Source organism: Miniopterus natalensis, chromosome 10 (assembly GCF_054644295.1).
Source record: "Miniopterus natalensis isolate mMinNat1 chromosome 10, mMinNat1.hap1, whole genome shotgun sequence".
NCBI lineage: Eukaryota > Metazoa > Chordata > Mammalia > Chiroptera > Miniopteridae > Miniopterus > Miniopterus natalensis.
In genome coordinates, this window is record NC_142090.1 from 23385572 (window position 1) to 23404224 (window position 18653).

Genomic DNA, 18653 nt, shown 5'->3' on the forward strand with positions numbered 1-18653 from the left:
TGTGTCTTTGGTTTTTGTCACATCGTGGTGCTTCTCTGATATACCTTCATCTTCACAGGTTCACCTTGCACTCAGCCTTCAAGTCCCTGACTACTCTACCCCACAGCACTCCTTCCTACTCTGGGCTCAGCATTTATTTGTTGCTAGTTTGGTTCTTGTATTTTCTATTTTATAGTATTATATAGTTTCATCCTTGTATTTTTTATTTCATAATATTTTTATTCATATTATTTTTATTTTCTCTTTGTATTTCTGGTCTCTCTTGAGAACAAATATTATGTTGTTTTGTATCCCACTCAACATTTTGCATAAGGCTAGGTAGTGTTTTTTATCTATCAGTTGCATATTTATTCACTATGTGTACGAATTAATAAATGTATGAATTATGAGTTAGTTTAATGAATCAAAAGCCATTGTCCAGCTCTGGCTGGATGGCTCAGTTGGTTGTTTGGAACGTCTTCCCATACACCAAAGGTTGTAGGTTTGATTCCTGCTCAAGTCACATACCTTGCAGATTTGATCTCTGGTTGAGGTACAGAAAGGAAGCAACCAATTGATGTCTCTCTCTTACTTGGATGTTTCTTTTTCTCTTTCTGTCTCTCTCTCTCCCTCTTCTTTTCTCTCTCTCTCTCTCAAATCAATAAATGTATCCCCAGGTGAGGATTTAAAAAAAGCCATTGTCCAAAGTAATTTCAGTAAGGAGAAACTGCACTAAAGGAGGTCATCTGTTCTTGACTAAGATAGGGGACATTGGGTTATCATGGGTTAAGTACTCATTTAGCTGTGAATGGATGTAGATTGGATCTGCAGAATGTGTTTAAAGCTCAGTACAGTCTTATAATTGTCTGAGTGAGCTATTAAATTGTACTTGTGGCCTAATAATATAATAGTGTCTTAGATTTATAAAATGGTTTTATGCCTAACTCTAAATCCTTTAACTTTTAAATCTACATTTGTTGACCTGGGAGTGTACAGAGTAAAAACTTGAGTTCACATTGCTGAAGAACTCATTCCTCAAAATATCCTTCTTATACAGCTTTAGGGTAGATTATTCCAATGAGAGCCACTTTCCTGATGTTCAGAAGACTTAGTCCTCTCTTCTTCCTATGGCAGCTGTAGGCTGACTTCTCACACTGGTGGCCTCATGCTTGTAAACAGTCACTTCTAGATTTCTGGCCACCTCCTGAGCTTTTTTCTTAATCCTTGGCCCAGGATATGTTTTTTGTCTGTTTGTTTTTTTGACTTTAGAGAGAGAGGAACAAAAAAAGAAAGAGAGAAACATTGATGTGAGAGTGAAACATCAGTTGGTTGCCTCCCGTATGCACCCTAACCAGAGATTGAACCCACAAACTGGGTATGTGACCTGACTGGGAATTGAACCAGCAACATTTTGGTCCATGGGATGACGTTCCAACCAACTGAGCCACTTGGCCAAGGCTGGACTGACTTTTGCATCCTCTAGCCCTAAAATTGTGTCTCACTAATTCCCTGTATTAAACCCTTTTCTATGAAAAATTTCTAGACTGGAGCCTTATTTTCTCTTGAATCCTGAGACAAAAACACATTCTGTGATGGTGATGAGCAATGACCTAGAATGAGCTATATTATTTTGTGTGTGTTGGAGAACAAATAGAACAAATGAAAGACACAGAGAAGAAATGGTTGGAAGATTTTTAAAAAATGAACACATTATAGGCTGGCCAGTGTGGCTCAGTGGTTGAGTGTCGACCTATGTACCAGGGCATGGTTAGATTCCTGGTCAGGGCACATGCCGGGGTTGTGGGCTAAATCCCCAGTAAGGGGTGTATAAGAGGCAGCCAATCGATGATTCTCTCTCATCATTGACGATTCTATCTCTCTCTCCCTCTCCCGTCCTCTCTCTGAAACCAATAAAAAAATATATATTTTAAAATGAACACATCACTTAAGAGAAGTCATTTAAGGGAAAATTGTGAGGGTATAAAATGTTTATCAGGTACAGTGACAAAAGGAAGAAAAGGAGTTGCATGCTGAGAATAAGGTCTAATATTTGTCAAGGTAAAGGAAGACTTGCAGGAATTCCATTTCAGTGTAACAATATTCCCACAAATGTACTTCCAGGGTCAATTAGAATGATGTTACCAAAATAGTGGACCAACATAATGCCTGGTGGGATGGTAAGGTAATCAAGGTTCTTGGACCTTGGTTATCATAGAGAGCCAAGAGACTTCAAAGTCCTGAGTTAATACAGTAATCTATAATACTGTCCCTGCTACATAAGAGTGAATTGCTTCTCTAATCTTTACTAATTAATCTAGAGAAAAAGCATTTGCCAGATTTAATAGTGGCATACTGTTAACCACATCTTGAACAACCGTGTAGGTGTTAATACTACCTAATTATATTCATGGTAATCACATAATTCTATAAAATCCATCTTTCTTTATCACAGACTTCATAAGTGAATTATAAGGGGGAATTGATAGAAATCTCCACCCTTTATCTTTTAAATTTGATAGTGGCACTAATCTCTGAATTATTATTGGTGATTTTCTATTTTTCAAGGAGGAGGTATTCTAGCTCCTTTTGTTTGATCCTTTCTGCTCTGTAGATCAAAGAGCTAAAGTGGGTATATTTCCTGAAATCAATAAAGATATTTAAATAAATAAATAAATAAATAAATAAATAAATAAATAAATAAATAAAATAAAGTGGGTATATTTCCTGTGGAATAATGTATGATTTGCATTTAGAAACTGCATAGTTAAGCACGCATGAGATCACAGACTCAATCCACTGTGAGATGAACTCTGATTTTTGCATTTCTCTTCCTGCATTATAATAAAGAATTTCTGATTCCTAAACCCCACTTAATGTAGGCAATTGACTTCCATAACTTCCTACTCTGACTACTAGAGCACACTGACTTATAGGATCTCCCTGGGTTAGTGTTAGGTCTGAGCCAGTAAATAACCTCTGGAATATCTGAAACAAACAGACACAATATTAACATTTGTTGGATCTTAGTGGTGAGAACATGAATGTTTCTTTATTCTTCCTACTTTTCAGTATTTTCACAATATTTCATATTAAAAATATTTAAAAATCTCAAATAATTGAGATGAACCCAAGAATTACAAGTACATATGTTTACAGTACAGATCACATTTGAAAACATTTGCTGAAGTTTGGAAATAAGGATCCTTAAAAGAAATTGATTACATAAAAATTAACTTCAAAGAAGATGAAGACAGAAATAGATGAAATATTTGTTCTAATTTAAATTTTTTTGTGATGAGATCCTAATTCTGCCTGTTTCTTTGACTAGTTATGAGGATCAATCTTGGCATTATGATGCTTTTATGCATTTATTCCTAAAGACCATCAGCTTCCCTTATGAATGTTGTTCTTCTATATAAAAGGTTAGGAGAAGAGGAAGCCAAAAAGAAAATGAAAAAAATAAGTCTGAAGCGACAATTATCTCAATAACTATCCATGAACACATATATTTTGTTTATACACATTTTATCTGTAAGGCATTTCGCAAAGTGTGGGCTTTATTAGTAAGTGACTTTTATTTTTCTTTATTTATAATTACATTTTATTTTTATTGTTGACATTATTACAGATGTTCCCTATTCTTCCCCCCCCCTGCTTTTCCCCTCTTCCACCCAGACCCACCCTCCCCTCCTTCTGGCCCTCACCACATTATTGTCTGTGTACATGGACTTTGCACATATGTTCTTTGGCTAATCCCTTTACTTTCTTCCATCCTGTGCACCCCACCTACTTCCCCTCTGACATCTATCAGACTGTACCATGTATCCATGTCTCTGATTTTATTTTGTTCTTCAGTTTGTTTATTTATTTTTTAAATATATCTTTATTGATTTCAGAAAGAGGAAAAGAGAAGGAGAGAGAGAAACATCAATGACGAGAGAGTCATTGATCAGCTGCCTCCCTCAAGCCCCCTAATGGGGATCAAGCTCTCAACCCGGGCATGTGCCCTGACCAGGAATCAAACCCCTATCGCCTGGATCCTAGGTCAACGCTCAACCTCTGAGCCATGCCTGGCCTGGCTGTCAGTTTATTTTTTTAATTAGATTCTACACATAAGTGAGATCATATGGTATTTATCTTTCTCAGACTGGCTTATGTTGCTTAGCATAATAATCTCCAGGTCCATCCATGCTGTCTCAAAAGGTAAGAGTTCCTTGTTTTTTTTTCCCACAGCTGTGTAATATTCCACTGTGTAAATGTACCACAGCTTTTTGATCTACTCATCTACTGATGGGCACTGGGGCTGTTTACAGGTCTTGGCTATTGTAAACAATGCTTTTATGAACATAAGGATGCATATATTCTTTCTGATTGGTGTTTTGGGATTCTTAGGATATATTAGCAGAAATGGGATTTCTGGGTCAGTTGGCAGTTCCATTTTTAATTTTTTGAGGAAGCTGCATACTGTTCTCCACAGTGGCAGCACCATTCTGCATTCCCAAGAACAATGCACTAGGGTTCCCTTTCCTCTACATCCTTGCCAGCACTTATTTCTAGTTGATTTATTGATGGTAGCCATTCTGGCAGGTGTGAGGTGATATACCATTGTGGTTTTAATTTGCATCTCCCTGATGATTAGTGACTGAGTATTTTTTCATATGTCTATTGGCCATCAGTATGTCCTTTTTAGAGAAGTATCTCTTTAGTTCCTTTGTCTATTTTTAAATTGGATTGTTTGTCTTCCTGGTGTTGTAAAAGTTATTTATATATTTTGGAAATTAACTCCTTATCAGATGTATCATTGGCAATTATGTTCTTCCATACAGTGGGTTTCCTTTTCATTTTGTTGATGGTTTCTTTTGCTGTGCAGAAGCTTTCTATTTTGATGTAATCCCGTTTGTTTATTTTTTCTTTGTTTTCCTCACCATAGGAAACATTTCAGCAAAAATATTGCTAGGAGAGATGTCTGAGATTTTACTGCCTATGTCTTCTTCTAGGATGTTCTGGTTTCACAACTTGCATTTTAGTCTTTTACCCATTTTGAGTTTCTCTTTGTGTATGGTGTAAGTTGGTGGTCTTGTTTCATTTTTTTGCATGTACCTGTTCAATTTTCCCAACACCATTTATTGAAGAGATTGTCTTTACTTCACTGTACACTCTTGCCTCCTTTGTCAAATATTAATAGAGGTGTGGGTTGATTTCTGGGCTCTCTGTTCTGTTCCACTGATCTATATGCCTGTTCTTATGCCAGTTCCAGTATGTTTGATTACAATGGCCTTATAGTACAGTTTGATATCCAGTATTGTAATCTGTTGAACTTTTTTCTTCTTTCTCAAGATTGCTAAGGCTATATGGGGTCTTTTGGGGTTCCATATAAATTTATGGAATATTTTTTCTAAGTCTGTGAAATATGCCACTGTTATTATAATAAGGATTGCAATGATTCTATAGATTGCTTTAGGTAATATGAGCATTTTAATGGTGAACATTAAAATGAACATTTTAATCCACAAACATGGCATATGGTTCCACTTATTTGTATCTTCCTCAGATTTTTTCTTCAATGTCCTATAGTTTTCTGAGTACAGGTGCTTTACCTCCTTCATTAAATTTATTCCTAGGTACATTAATTTTTTTATTGTTGTTGCAATAGTAAATAGGATTTTTTTCTTAGTTTCTCTTTCTGATAGTTTATTATTGGTGTATAAAAATGCCATCAATTTCTGGGTGTTGATTTTGTAGCCTGATACTTTGCTGAATTCATTTATTAGATCTAGTAGTTTTTGGTGGAGTGTTTAGGGTTTTCTGTATACAATATCATGTCATCTGAAAATAAAGAGTTGTATTTCCCCCTTTCCAATTTGGATGCCTTTTATTTCTTCTTTTCTGATCTCTGTTGCTAGAACTTCCAGTACTATGTTGAATGAGAGTGGTAAAAAAGGTTTTTGTCTTGTTTCTGATCTTAAGGGAAACATTTTTAGTTTTTGCCTGCTGAATATGATGTTGGCTGTAGGTTTTTCATATATGGCTTTTATTATGTTTAGGTATGAGCCCTCTATTCCCACTTAGCCATGAGTTTTTATCATAAATGGTGCTGGATTTTATTGAATGCATTTTCTGCATCTGTTGATATGATCATGTGATTTTCATTTTTCATTATTTTAATGTGATCTATCACATTTACTGATTTCCAAATATTGTACCAACCTTCCATCCCCAGAATTCAATCCCACTTGGTGAGGGTGTATGATGTTTTTAATGTATTGCTGTCTGATTTGCTAATAGTTTTTTGAGGTTTTAGCATTATGTTCATCAGAGATATTGGCCTATAATTTCCTTTCTTTGTAGTATTTTAATCTGGTTTTGGAATTAGGATAATGTCGGGTTGGTAAAAAGAGCTTGGAAGTCTATCCTCCTCTTGAATTTTTTAAAATAGTTAAAGGAGAATAGGTGTTAGTTCTTCACTGAATATTTGCTAAAACGCACCTGTGAAGCCATTTGGTCCCAAGCATTTGTTCACTGGGAGTTTTTTGATTACTGCTTTGAGTTCAATAGTTGTTATTGGTCTGTTCAAGTTTTCTTATTCTTCTTGATTCATTTTTGGAAGATTGTCTGTTTCTAGGAATTTGTCCATTTTGCCCAGGTTGTACAATTTGTTGCCATATAGTTGTTCATAATACTTTCTTACAGTTCTATTTCTGTGATGTCATTTGTTACTTCTACTCTTTTTTTCCTGGTTTTACTTATTTGGCTCCTTTCACCTTATTTCTTGATGAGTCTTGTTAAAGGTTCATCAATCTTGTTTATCTTTTCAAGGAAACAGCTCTTGGTTTCATTGATCTTTTGTATTCTTTTTTTAGTTTCTATGTCATTTATTTCTGTTCTGATCTTTATTATTTCTTTCCTCCTACTTCCTCTGGGCTTTTTCTGTTGTGCTTTATCTAATTTTCTTAGTTGTAGGGTTAGATGGCGTATTTGAGATAATTCTTACTTCTTGAGACAGGCCTCTCAGGACTGCTTTTGCTGTGTCTCATAGATTTTGGGTTGTTGTGTGTTCCTTTTCATTTGTTTCCAGGTAATTTTTAATTTCTTCCTTGATCTAGCTGGTCAACCCATTAATTGTTTAATAGCATATTTAGCCTACATGTGTTTAAATATTTTTGAGTTTTTTTATTGTAGTTGATTTCTAGTTTCATGCCATTGTGTTTGAGATGATTGGTATGATTTTAATCTTCATGAACTTGTAGAGACTTGTTTTGCGCCCTCACATGTGGTCTATCTTTGAGAATGTTCCATGTGCACTGGAGAATAACTGTGATGATTCCATAGGTTGCTTTAGGTAATATAAACATTTTAATGGTGTTTATTCTTCCAACCCATGAACATGGTATGTGGTTCCACTTATTTGTATCTTCAGCTTTGAGATGAAATGTTCTTTAAATACCAGTTAAATCCATCTGATCTAGTGTGTCACTATTTCTGGTTGATTTTTTTGTCTGTAAGACCTATCCAGTGATGACAGTGGGGGTTAAAAGTCCCTTACTATGACTGTATTGCTGTGGATTTCTCCCTTAAAGTCCACCAAAGTTTTTTAATATAGTTAGTTGCTCCCATATTAGGTGCATATATGTTTGTAAGGGTTATATTCTCTTGTTGGATTGATCCTTTAGTATTATATAGTGACCTTCTTTGCCTCTTTTATGGCCTTTGTTTTGAAGTCTATTTTGTCAGGATTAGGTATTGCTACCCCAGCTATTTTTGTTTCTGTTTGCATGGAATTTTTTTTTTTTTCCCCATTCCTTCACTTTCAGCCTGTGTGAATCTTTGTTCTGAGGTGAGACTCTTGTAGACTGTGTATATATGGGTCATGTTTTCTTATCCATTCAACTAACCTATGTCTTTTTATTGGATTATTTAATCCATTTACATTTAAGTTTATTACTGATAGGTACTTACTTATTGTCATTTTATTCTTTATGCCTATGTTCCTCTCCCTGTCTCTATTTCTTCTTCCATTTAGAGCAGTCCTGTTAACATTTCTTGTAATGCTACTTTGGTGCTACTGAGCACCTTTAGCCGTCTTTTGTCTGGGATGTTCTTTATTTTGCCTCCAATTTTAAATGATAACCTTGCTGGAGAGAGTAATCTTGGTTGTAGGTTCTTGGTTTTCATTACTTTGAATACTTCCTGCCAATCTCTCCTGGCCTGAAGTGTTTCTGTTGAGAAATCTGCTAACATCCTTATGGGAAGGGAAGTCCCTTGTAGGTAACTAACTGTCTCTCTCTTGCTGCTTTTAATATTTGCTCTTTGTCTTTAATGTTTGCCATTTTAATTATGATGTGTCTTGGTGTGGGTCTCTTTGCGTTAATCTTATTTGGGACTATCTGTGCTTCCTGAACTTGTGTGACTTTTTCTTTTACCAGGTTAGGGAAGTTTCCTGTTATTATTTCTTCAAAAAGGTTGTCTATCCCTCGTTCACTTTATTCTCCTTCTGGTACCCTTATGATACAGATGTTGTTTTGTTTCATGTTGTCCAACAGTTCTCTTAAACTATTTCCCTGCTTTTTAATTCTTTTTTCTTGCTGCTCTGATTGGGTGATGTTTTTCTATCTTGTCTTACAAATTGCTGATTTGATCCTCTGCTTCATTGAAACTCCTTTTTATTCCTTTCAGTGTATTCTTTATATCAGCTATGGTATTATTCATTTCTGTCTGATTATTTTTCATGGTTTCTATGTCCTTTTTCATGCTGTTGAGCATCCTTATAACCATTACTTTGAGCTCTGTTTCTGATAAATTGCTTGCCTTCATTTCTTTATCTCTTTTTCTGAATATTCCTCTTGTTATTTTATTTGGGGCCTGTTTCTTTCCCCCCAATTTTGGCTGTATCTTTGTGTTTGTTTCTATGTATTAGAGCTGCTATGACTCCCAGACTTGGTGTGGTGCCCTTCTGTAGTAGGTTTACTGTGGGACTCAGTGGTGCAGTGTCCTTGATCTCCTGAGTTGGGTGTTCTAAGAATGTCTTTTGTGTTGGTTATTTAGCCCTCCTGTTGTAATTGGGTCTTGATTTCATGGGTGCAGTGCAATTGACCCTTAGGTTGGCTGACTGCTGCTCAACCCCTACCACAGTGTGTAAGCTGTTATGCAGGTGCAGTCTTGAGGTGTTTTGTTGGGCTCATTGACACAATTTTCCAGATCACCTGTACTCCATTCTCCAGGAATGTTTCTTGGGGGTTTTGTTCACCCCCTGTTCTAGTTGCATCTTGATGAATACTGTTGGCCCTTTCTTGAGTGGAGTTAAATCTTCAGTCTGGGTGGCTATAAGAGTAAACCTCAAACACCGTGTATGAGACACTGTGCAGGGTGGAGTTGTTCCCAGAAGAGTCTGGTGCCTGTTGGAATCTTCCTTTGGGTGTGTCACTTGTATGACTGGTTTGGTTGAGCTCTGGTGTGGTCTGAAGCCCACCATTGGTTGTGTTGGTTCTGGGTCCACTTGGGTGGGGTTCAGGTACAGGTTATTGTAAGACTTGCTTGTAACCAGTTTTGAGTTACCTGTCTGGAGCTACCATGCTGTTCACTGTTTGTGTCTGTGTTTACTGGACCTGGGTGTGCAGGGGAGAGAGGCCATTATGTTTAGATGGGTCTACTGAGCCTCTGAGGTAGATGCACTCTGAATGTCCCAGCTCTGAGCAGAGCCTCATTTCCCCTCAAAATCTGAGCTTAGCAACATGAGGCCAGGGGGTTTATGAAAACAGATCAAGGCAGTCTTTGCTTGATGGTGAAGCTCTGACCTGGGGTAAGATCAATAAAAGACCAAGGCTCCCTGAGGTCAGCATCCACTTGTTGGCTACTCCACTCCTCCTCAATGTTTCCTGGACTTCCTCCAGAGTCTTATGCAGAAAGGCTGTAGAGTGGGCCCAAGCTGGCACACTCCACTGACCCTTCCTGAGGGTCAGGTGGACACGGCTAGTGGGTACCCTAGTTTGGGGCAGCATGATCAGGCACTCAGTGGAGAAAAAAATGCCCCTACTCCAGAACCCTACATTCAGTGTGTGTCAGTCTCCAACTCTAGCTTCTGCAGGAGTGCACTGCAGGTTAAAGTTGGGTGTAGCCAGATCTCCTCCCTGCAGGAGAAAGTTTGGCAGGACAAGAGAGGGTCACTGGGACTTGGGCAAACAGATTGAGAAAGCCTACTTTTGGGGGTAGAACCAACTGTGCTGTGGAAGAAGGGCAAGTTGCACTCTTTTTAGCTCTGTATCCAGGCCTGCTCCAACTCTGGACTGAAGCCTCTGAGGTAGATGCACTCTGAATGTCCCAGCTCTGAGCAGAGCCTCATTTCCCCTCAAAATCTGAGCTTAGCAACATGAGGCCAGGGGGTTTATGAAAACAGATCAAGGCAGTCTTTGCTTGATGGTGTTGCTGTCCTGCTTGAGGGGAGAAAGCTGCATGCCTCCTCCTCCTAGATCTGCAGCTACTCCTTCAGAGACCTCTATGGAGCTACATTCCAAAGCTCCCGGCTCTGAGCTGTATTACCAGCTCCCTTCCCCTCTGCATGGCTTAAAAGAACAGATCAAAGCAGCCCTCCACTGGGTGTGGTGCTGGCCCTCAGGAAGGGAGTGAGCTACTGGCCTTCCCTTAGCTTGGCAGCACACCACCAGAGAGGCTGATGGAAGGCTCCTAGAGGATCACACCAGATGTCCCAGGTCTGAGTTATCACCTTTCCCCTGAGAGGTTGTACCAGTGGGATGGTGCTGGCAGGGCTTGAAGGATAGATCAAGGCAGTCCTCTGCTGAAGGTGACACTGGACCTTGGGAGAGGAAACAGCTCTTTACCTCTCCCTAGCTCCACAGTGTGCTGCCAGAGACCCTGACAGAAGGCTCCAAGGGGATTATGTCAGATGTCTCAGTTCTGAATTACACCCCATTCCCACCATGGATCTGAGCTTAGCAGGATGGGGCTTGAAGGATTTGGGAAGGTAAGTCAAGCTGCCCTTTGTTTGGGGTAGCACTAGCCTCTGATCCTCCAGAGGGGAACAAGCTGCTCACCTTCTCCTAGTTTGGCAGTGCATTGGCAGAGACCCTGATGGAGGACACTGAGGGAGTTGCATCAAATATCCCAGTGGAACTGTGCTTGGCAAGCTGGTTCCAGTAGAATTTGGGAATGCAAATCAAGGCAGCCCTCCACTGGGAGTGGTGCAGGGCCCCAGGATGGGTGTTAATGCAGCCTACCCCTAGCTTTGCAGCTGCCCACTGCCTGAGACCTTGACAAGGGAGTCTTCCATTGGGGATGGTGCCTGTCTAACCCATGGGTGGGGGGAAAAATTGGCCCTTGTTCTAAAGCCACTCAGTTTAATGATCATCTGAGAAACTATTGTCTATAGTTTCTCCAGGAAAAGAATGCACCTCAGATCCCTGTTGGGTGCAGCTAACAGTCCTTTCTGCTGGATTCAATCTTGGGAGGGTGGTGTCATCAGTATTTGGAGGATGGGGTTAGTGCACTTTCTCCAGCTGGTGTGGTAAGAATAGAAGTGCTCAACCCTGGAAGATGGTGCCTAAGGGTGGTGTGGGATGTTGTCTCAAGACCTGTACCTCAGTAGTCAACTTTCCAGATCTCCAGAGCTATGACACCTAGATCTTTTACTTATGGCTTCATATGCCTTGAGTCTCCTTTCCTTTACCAGAGCCCTGGGTGAGGGCCCAAGGCTGTGTGTTGACCCTTAAGGAGAGCACCTGGGATTCTAGCAGACTCCCCAGTTTCCAGCAGGTAAAATCACTGCTTATTTTTGCTGCCTGATGTTATGCAGGTTTTTCTTACTGATCCTGGTGCTTTGGTTTAGGGGTCCAAGTGTGGAGTTCAAACCCCACTTTCCTCAAGAGGAACTTTTGCAGTCACAATATCCCTCTGGCTTCTCAGGTGTGGCACCTGGGTGCAGGGACCAGCCCTCTCCATATCTCCACCCTTCTTACCAATTTCTGTGCAGCCTCTTTTTACAATCCTTGAGTAAAATACTTCTGTTCGGGTGCCCATCAGTTATTTACTCAGGTTGATTGCTCTAAGTTTTAGCTATAAATCCAATTAGGTGCTGGGAGGAGGTATGTGTTGCTTTCACCTATTCTGCAGCCATTTTGTAAGTCCAGTAAGTGATTTTTTAAATGATCATCTGTTTACAAGTGACTGCTCTGATTAGTATGATCTTTTTAATGATTTCAACAGAGAGAAATGAGAGTAGAAACTGAAGCTGAAAATGTTAGCTAACGTGACTTGGATTCTGCAATTATTCCCTAAGATTTTCTGTCTCTAATTCAGATAAAACAGTTCATACTAAGAATTGCCCAAGAGGAGAAAGAACAAGTTCCTAATAATCCCTTATTAAAAGTAAAATAGAAGAATAGCTAAATCAAGTGTATGGGGCTGTGCTTTGGAGTGAAATGGGCTGAGCTCATACAGGATATGAACGATTTGAAAGACGAACGCTCAGGGTCACCTGAATAAATGTGTTCTATCGTCCAACAAACCATTGACCTCTATCCTGCTTTTCCCATCAACATATTAACAGCAGACGGAGTACACAGGGATAACTTGTGTGATCATCTTAAACCTTGTCATTTACAATTGTGTTTTACATGCTTTATTTTATTTAACCCTCCCATCCATGTGTGAGCTAGGCAGAACTTCATTTTAGAGATGCAGGCATTGAGGCTCAAAAGGTTGGATAAACTTCCAGGTGTCACAGCTGGGAGGTGATAGAACTTGTCTGTGCCTTTCCTTTATATCTCACTGACTTTTCATTCTCCTTACCTTCTATGTGCTCTCTTGATCTTGAACTAATTTAAGTGAGATTGGGGAGGGTTTAAAGTAATTCCTTTTGAAAATTCTTTACGAAATCACCATGTATTGACACTTACCTCTAGGGATGTGTTTCATTACCAGAAACACTAATTGAGGTAGACAGTGCTTTGACCAAAAGATGTTAAACACATGGATCCATGCCAAAAAATTACATTCCTGTGTGGGGAAAAAGTGATATCACTTCTGGTCTCCCCAAATACATTTAGTAGATTTGATTTTTTTTCCTTAGGAGCAAAGCAATACCAACATAGGGGGGAAGATTATCACACCTAGTTACATATCATTTTCTGTCCCCATTCAGAATTAGTTACCTCTTGCTTCCTAACATTACTCCCAAATTTAGTGGTTTAAAAAAACACATTGTTTCACAGTTTCTGAGAGAAACCACTTGGCTGGTGATTCTGGTTCAGGGTCTGTAATGAAGATATTGGATGAAGCTACAGTTACCTGGGGTTTTGACTAAAAATGAAGGATCCACTTCTGAGTTGGTTCACTCACATGGCTGGCAAGTTGATACTAGCTGTTGATTGGGGCTCTTGCTATCTCTCCTTATGGGTCACCTTATTACATAGCAGTCAGCTTGCCTCAGAGCAAGTGATTCTAGACAGTGGGAAGGGGCACCCAAGATAAAATCTGAAGCCTTTTTATAATCTAATCTTGAAGTGTTAGCCTATCACTACTGTAGATTCAATTAACCCAAAGTGATTCATTAAGGAGGCCTACAGGGGTGGTGGTAGGAGATGAGAGAGAGGGGATTCAGCTCCACTCCTTGGAGGGAAGAATAGTAAAGAATTTGTGGATATACCATTAAAACCACCATGATACCTTGCCCAAATTCTTAGCTTATGCAGGAGAAAGCACATAAAATAAATTTGTTCCTTTTCAGCTGTTTCACGTACTAGTAAAACTGATAAAAAATGTTAAAGAAAAACCTTTCTGTTGCTGTATCTCATCTTTCACTGATAGTTTCTACTATTTTCTTCACTGCCCCTCCTTTGTTTGCCTTAAAAGATTGGAGAGTCCCCAGCTGCTCAGGGATTCTTATTTATGTACATGCTCACCTTACTAACATCCTCTAGGGCCATCCTTTATCCACCATCTCTATTCTCACAATTCTTATATTTCCATCTTCAGCCCTGACCTCCTCCTGCAATCCCAGTTTTATACATATATCCAGCTGCTCTTTGACATCTTCACACGGATTATGTGAATTTAAAATGTACCGTGACTAACAGGACTCTGGATTCCCCATGTTCTCTCCATGCCTTCTCTTTCTAATAAATCCACCCAGTTGTTTAAGCTCCTCTTTATCTCCTGTCTATTCCCACAGCAAGACCGTCAGCACTTCCTACAATATCTTTCCTGGATCTTCCAAGCTTTCTCCCTCTCCACTGTTACCACCCTAGTTCAAGCTACCTCTCTTCTCATCTGGAACATAGCAGTTGCCTCCTAATGGGTTTTCTACCTCCTTCTCTGGCCATCATAAGTATTCTCCATTGCACAGCCATGGCAGTATTTTGTAAATGAAATCAGTTCTTTTCACTCCTTGTAAAAGCTCTTTATGGCTTTCGAATTCACTTAGAATAATACACTCAAAGTTTTTGCTCTAACTTAGGATGTTTTACATATTTTTGTTCTTGCCCATTAGCCAGAGATACTGACTCACTCCTTTCTCTTTCACACACACACACACACACACACACACGCAATATGATTTGATAAAAAAATCTAAATTGTAATTTAAATCTTACTTCAATTGTCATTAAAAAATTAGAATATGTAGCTCTTTGCCCCATCTACAGAGAGGAAGATCATTCTCAGCAATCAGAAAATGTCCACGTCATTCTGAAGGGAAGCACAGTTATTGAGAAGGGCCCCACAGGTACCCTGCAGAGGAACTTGAATCACATCAATGTAGAACTAAGTCTCCTAGGAAAGAAAAAAAAGAGGCTCCCAGTTAGCAAATGGTGGGAAAAGAGAAAGGAACTGGCCACTGTTCATACTACTTGCAGTCATGCACAGAACATGATCAAGTGAGTTACACTGAGCTTCTGTTACAACATGAGGTCTGTGTACACTCACTTCCTCATCAATGTCATTATTCAGAATGGTTCTCTTATTGAAATCAGAAATTTTTGGGGTGAAAAATACATCTGTAGGGTATTGCTTGTTCCATATTTCAAGAAAGATGAGTTAGTTCTTGAATGAAACGACATTGAACTTATTAAATTCAGCTGCTTTTATTCAGCAAGGATATCAGAAAAACTTTGGATTGTATCTATGTTTCTGAAAAAAGAACAGTTTAGCAGGCTGATGAATAATATCTAAGTTGTCTGGCTACAGAAACAGCAAGATGCCTGAGGATTTCTCAGACTGATTTGTGATATTTTGAAGATGCAATACAAGCTAAGTATTGATTTGGGGGAAAAAAAAATAGAATACACAGTTTGAGCAGTGATTATGAGAAACAATTGAACAGAATACCTGACTGAAGTCAGGAGCATCCCATAAAAGTGAGGGAGATTATCTACTTGTGCATGCTGTGTGAGAAAAACAATACATAACTAGAATTGGAATCAATAAGCTGGGCACACCAGTAGGAAGCTCTGATTTAGTGAATAATGGATGGACTCATAAATTTAGTAGATGATGAACAGATAAATAAAGATTGCAATATGTGTTATTAAAAAACATGTGCTCAATGTAAAAAAACCCCACAGTGCTTAGGTATATTAGCACACACTGTGTGCACCTGCGTATCTGTGTTTTGTGTATTTACATGCATATTGTGTTTATGTGTATGTTGTGTATAACATATGTCTGTCTCAATACATTGGTATGTGTCTGAGTATGTGGATGTGTGTGTGTGCCTGTGTGTGTATCTGGTGTGCCTTTGAGTATAAAGAGCCATACTGATAGATAGGCAGATTGGGCAGAATAGACAGCTCCCTCAAGAATAATCAGGGAACACAGACATCTTCTCTCTCAATATTAATATATCTCTAGAGATTCATTAAGTTTAAGTGGTCTATTTTCAATTGCAAATATCCTGGGAGTTGCATCCCTCATCTGTATCTTCCTGTGAGTTATGATAATTAGATTGTGTTCCTCCAGGCACTTCCTGACAACAATCAGAGATCTGAGCCAATGCAAAGAGTCTCAGAAAAGGAAATCTAGGGACACTGGGTGGTGGGTGGCTTGATGGCTGAGATGACATCTTCCGAATTACTTCCCTGGATCACAGAGATTCCTTCTCATCCATAGATTTGGCTAACACCGGGGAATGAAAAGAGAGTACAGAAAGGAATTCAGAGGAAACTGATGAAAAAGTCAGTTGTTTCCAAATTTTGCTGAGTGCCACACTAGCTTGGTGCAGTTCTGTGCTTCAGAGGTTAGCAGGTGCTCCAGAGTTAGGGTCATTCTTCCTTTTATTCAGAACAGTGAAAGGGAAAATTTGTTCCCAGTCTACACAGTAACCCCTTGGTGAGCACAAGTGAGCACACTCAGTGAATATTGCCTGCTCGGTCACGCATTGCCACACAGAACACCTTTCAGAGATGGGCCTATTGGCCCTTCCCACCCAGGGCCTCTTCCTTCTCCTGCACTCTAATTCCATGCCTTCCCTTCCTTTGCTCTTTATATTCTTCCTCTCTTTCCTGCAACTTCAACTTTTCCTTTTCTATCCATCAGATCTTTCTTACCAAGATTGGAACATGTCATATTACATCCTATCAAATCAAGAAAATAAAAACTCCACCTTCTTTCACCCATGTTCCCTTAGAAATTTCATCTCGAAGCTGTCCTTCGGAGTCAAACAGTTCAAGAATGTTTTCTACCCTTTGAATCTCTAATTCAATCTAGCTTTTGTGCTCACTGCATTATGTCATGTGCTTTTGCTCAGTTGAACAATGACCACTCTGGTGCTAGATGGTCCCGACACTTTCAGTTTGTACCTTACCAGGCATTTCTGCAGCATTCCTTGAGTCAAACCTTCCCTTTTGTTGAAATGCTTCCACAGTCTCTTGGCTTCCTCACACTTGTCTGGCTACTCTTTCTCAGATTTCTTTTTGCTCTTCCAGGAATCCTCTGCTTATTCTGTACTTTATTCCATTCCCCTGGATTTAATACCTACTACATGATGTTGATTCCCAAAAGGAATAACTCTTGAATCCTCTTCTGTGCTGTATACTCCTGAATCTAACTGTTTACTTAACAACCACAGAGAGAGATCTTTATGGTGGGTAAGTTTTCAGGCTTTAGAGCCAAAGTCAGAAACCTGGGGTTCAATCCTCCTTTTGCAAATTATTTTTATATGACTCTAGGTAAGTTATGTGACATTTCTATGCTTATGGATAAAATGTCTCTATCTATAAACTAGTACAGTGGTACCTTGGTTTTCAAATGTCTCCACTGATGATCATTTTTGTTTACAAATGCCACAAACCCAGAAGTAAATGCTTTGGATTTTCAAACTCACCTTGGAAGTTGAACATGCCACACAGCTTCCACTGAGGGCAAGATCTTGAGGCCTAGCTGTTGGCTGTTGACCCCTCAGTTTTCGAATGTTTGAGAACTCAAAAGGTCTTCCGGAACGGATTACATTTGAAACCCCAGGTACCACTGTAGTAGGAAAGCTAGTAGTAAATGATGATAAATGAGTTAATACATTTAAAACCCTTAAAACCTGTGGCTGGCCCAGTTAAATATTTAATAAATATTAATAGTAAGCATTTAATAAATATCAATTTTTATTATTATTGTTTTATTTGCCCCCTCTTCTCGGGTGATTCATGACATGTTCAAAGCAGAACTGATCATCTTAGCAAATGACATTTTCTTCCACTCAGCTACTCACATCAGAAATCAACAGCTTTCCTAGAATTTTCTCATGCTGACACCAATTACTACCAAGTCTCCTTGACTTTAACTCCAATGTTCCTTAAATTGTCTAGTATTCTCAGTGCCACTCTAAATCAGCCATACCTCCTGTCTCACTTGAGTAACTGAACTGGTTTCCTAATTGGTTTCCCTGCTTCCTCTCCTGTCCCTTCTCCCAACAATTCTTCAGCACAGAAACTAGAGTGATCCTTAAACAACATAAATTGGATCATGTCACTTCTGAGTTTAAAATACTTCATGGTTTCCCATTGGACTGAGGCCAAAATTCAAAATCCTTAAGTGAAAAGGTCTATAAATTCATACACATCCTTTGCCATGCCCACTTTCCAATTAATAGTCACTCCCCACTCACTCATCGTGGCTCATCTATACAGGCCTTCTAACAGGTTTGTAAATGTTACACGAGGTTTTCTGTCTTGTGAACTATAATTTTGTTCCTAGTGTCTGCTGCCTGAAATTTTTTTTCTGCATTTTTGGATAATTCCCACTTCTCATTTAGGACACAATAAATGCCAATTCCTCAAAGAGAACTTTTCTGGACCTTAAATCTTAATGAGAATGCTTCTATTATCTCTTCTGTAGTACCCATTATTTTCCATTATGACACCATAATTTGCAGTTACACATTATCTGTATGTTTATTTTCTTAATGATAGCCTTTTCAAAGATGCAAATGCCACAATAATGGAAAATCATATTTGTCTTTTCTATTGTTTTATTTCAAGTGTCTAGCAGAACAGTGCCTAATCAATATTTGTTGACTTACTAAAGTGAATGAATAAATTCTGTCTTATAAAAATAGTTAGTAGCTCTAGCTGGTTCGGCTCAGTGGTTAGAGCATCAGCCGGCCCTCTGAAAGGTCTCAGGTTCAATTCCTATCAAGGCCATGTGCCTGAGTTACAGGCTCAGTCCTGGGCTTCAGTCTC

The 18653-nt window shown here is 39.0% G+C and overlaps 1 pseudogene; it reads left to right on the top strand.

Annotated features, from left to right (window-relative positions):
- The first annotated feature begins 10910 nt into the window (after window positions 1–10910).
- LOC148092212 (large ribosomal subunit protein uL6 pseudogene) lies at window positions 10911–15149 on the top strand (annotated as a pseudogene).
- The last annotated feature ends 3504 nt before the right edge of the window (window positions 15150–18653 follow it).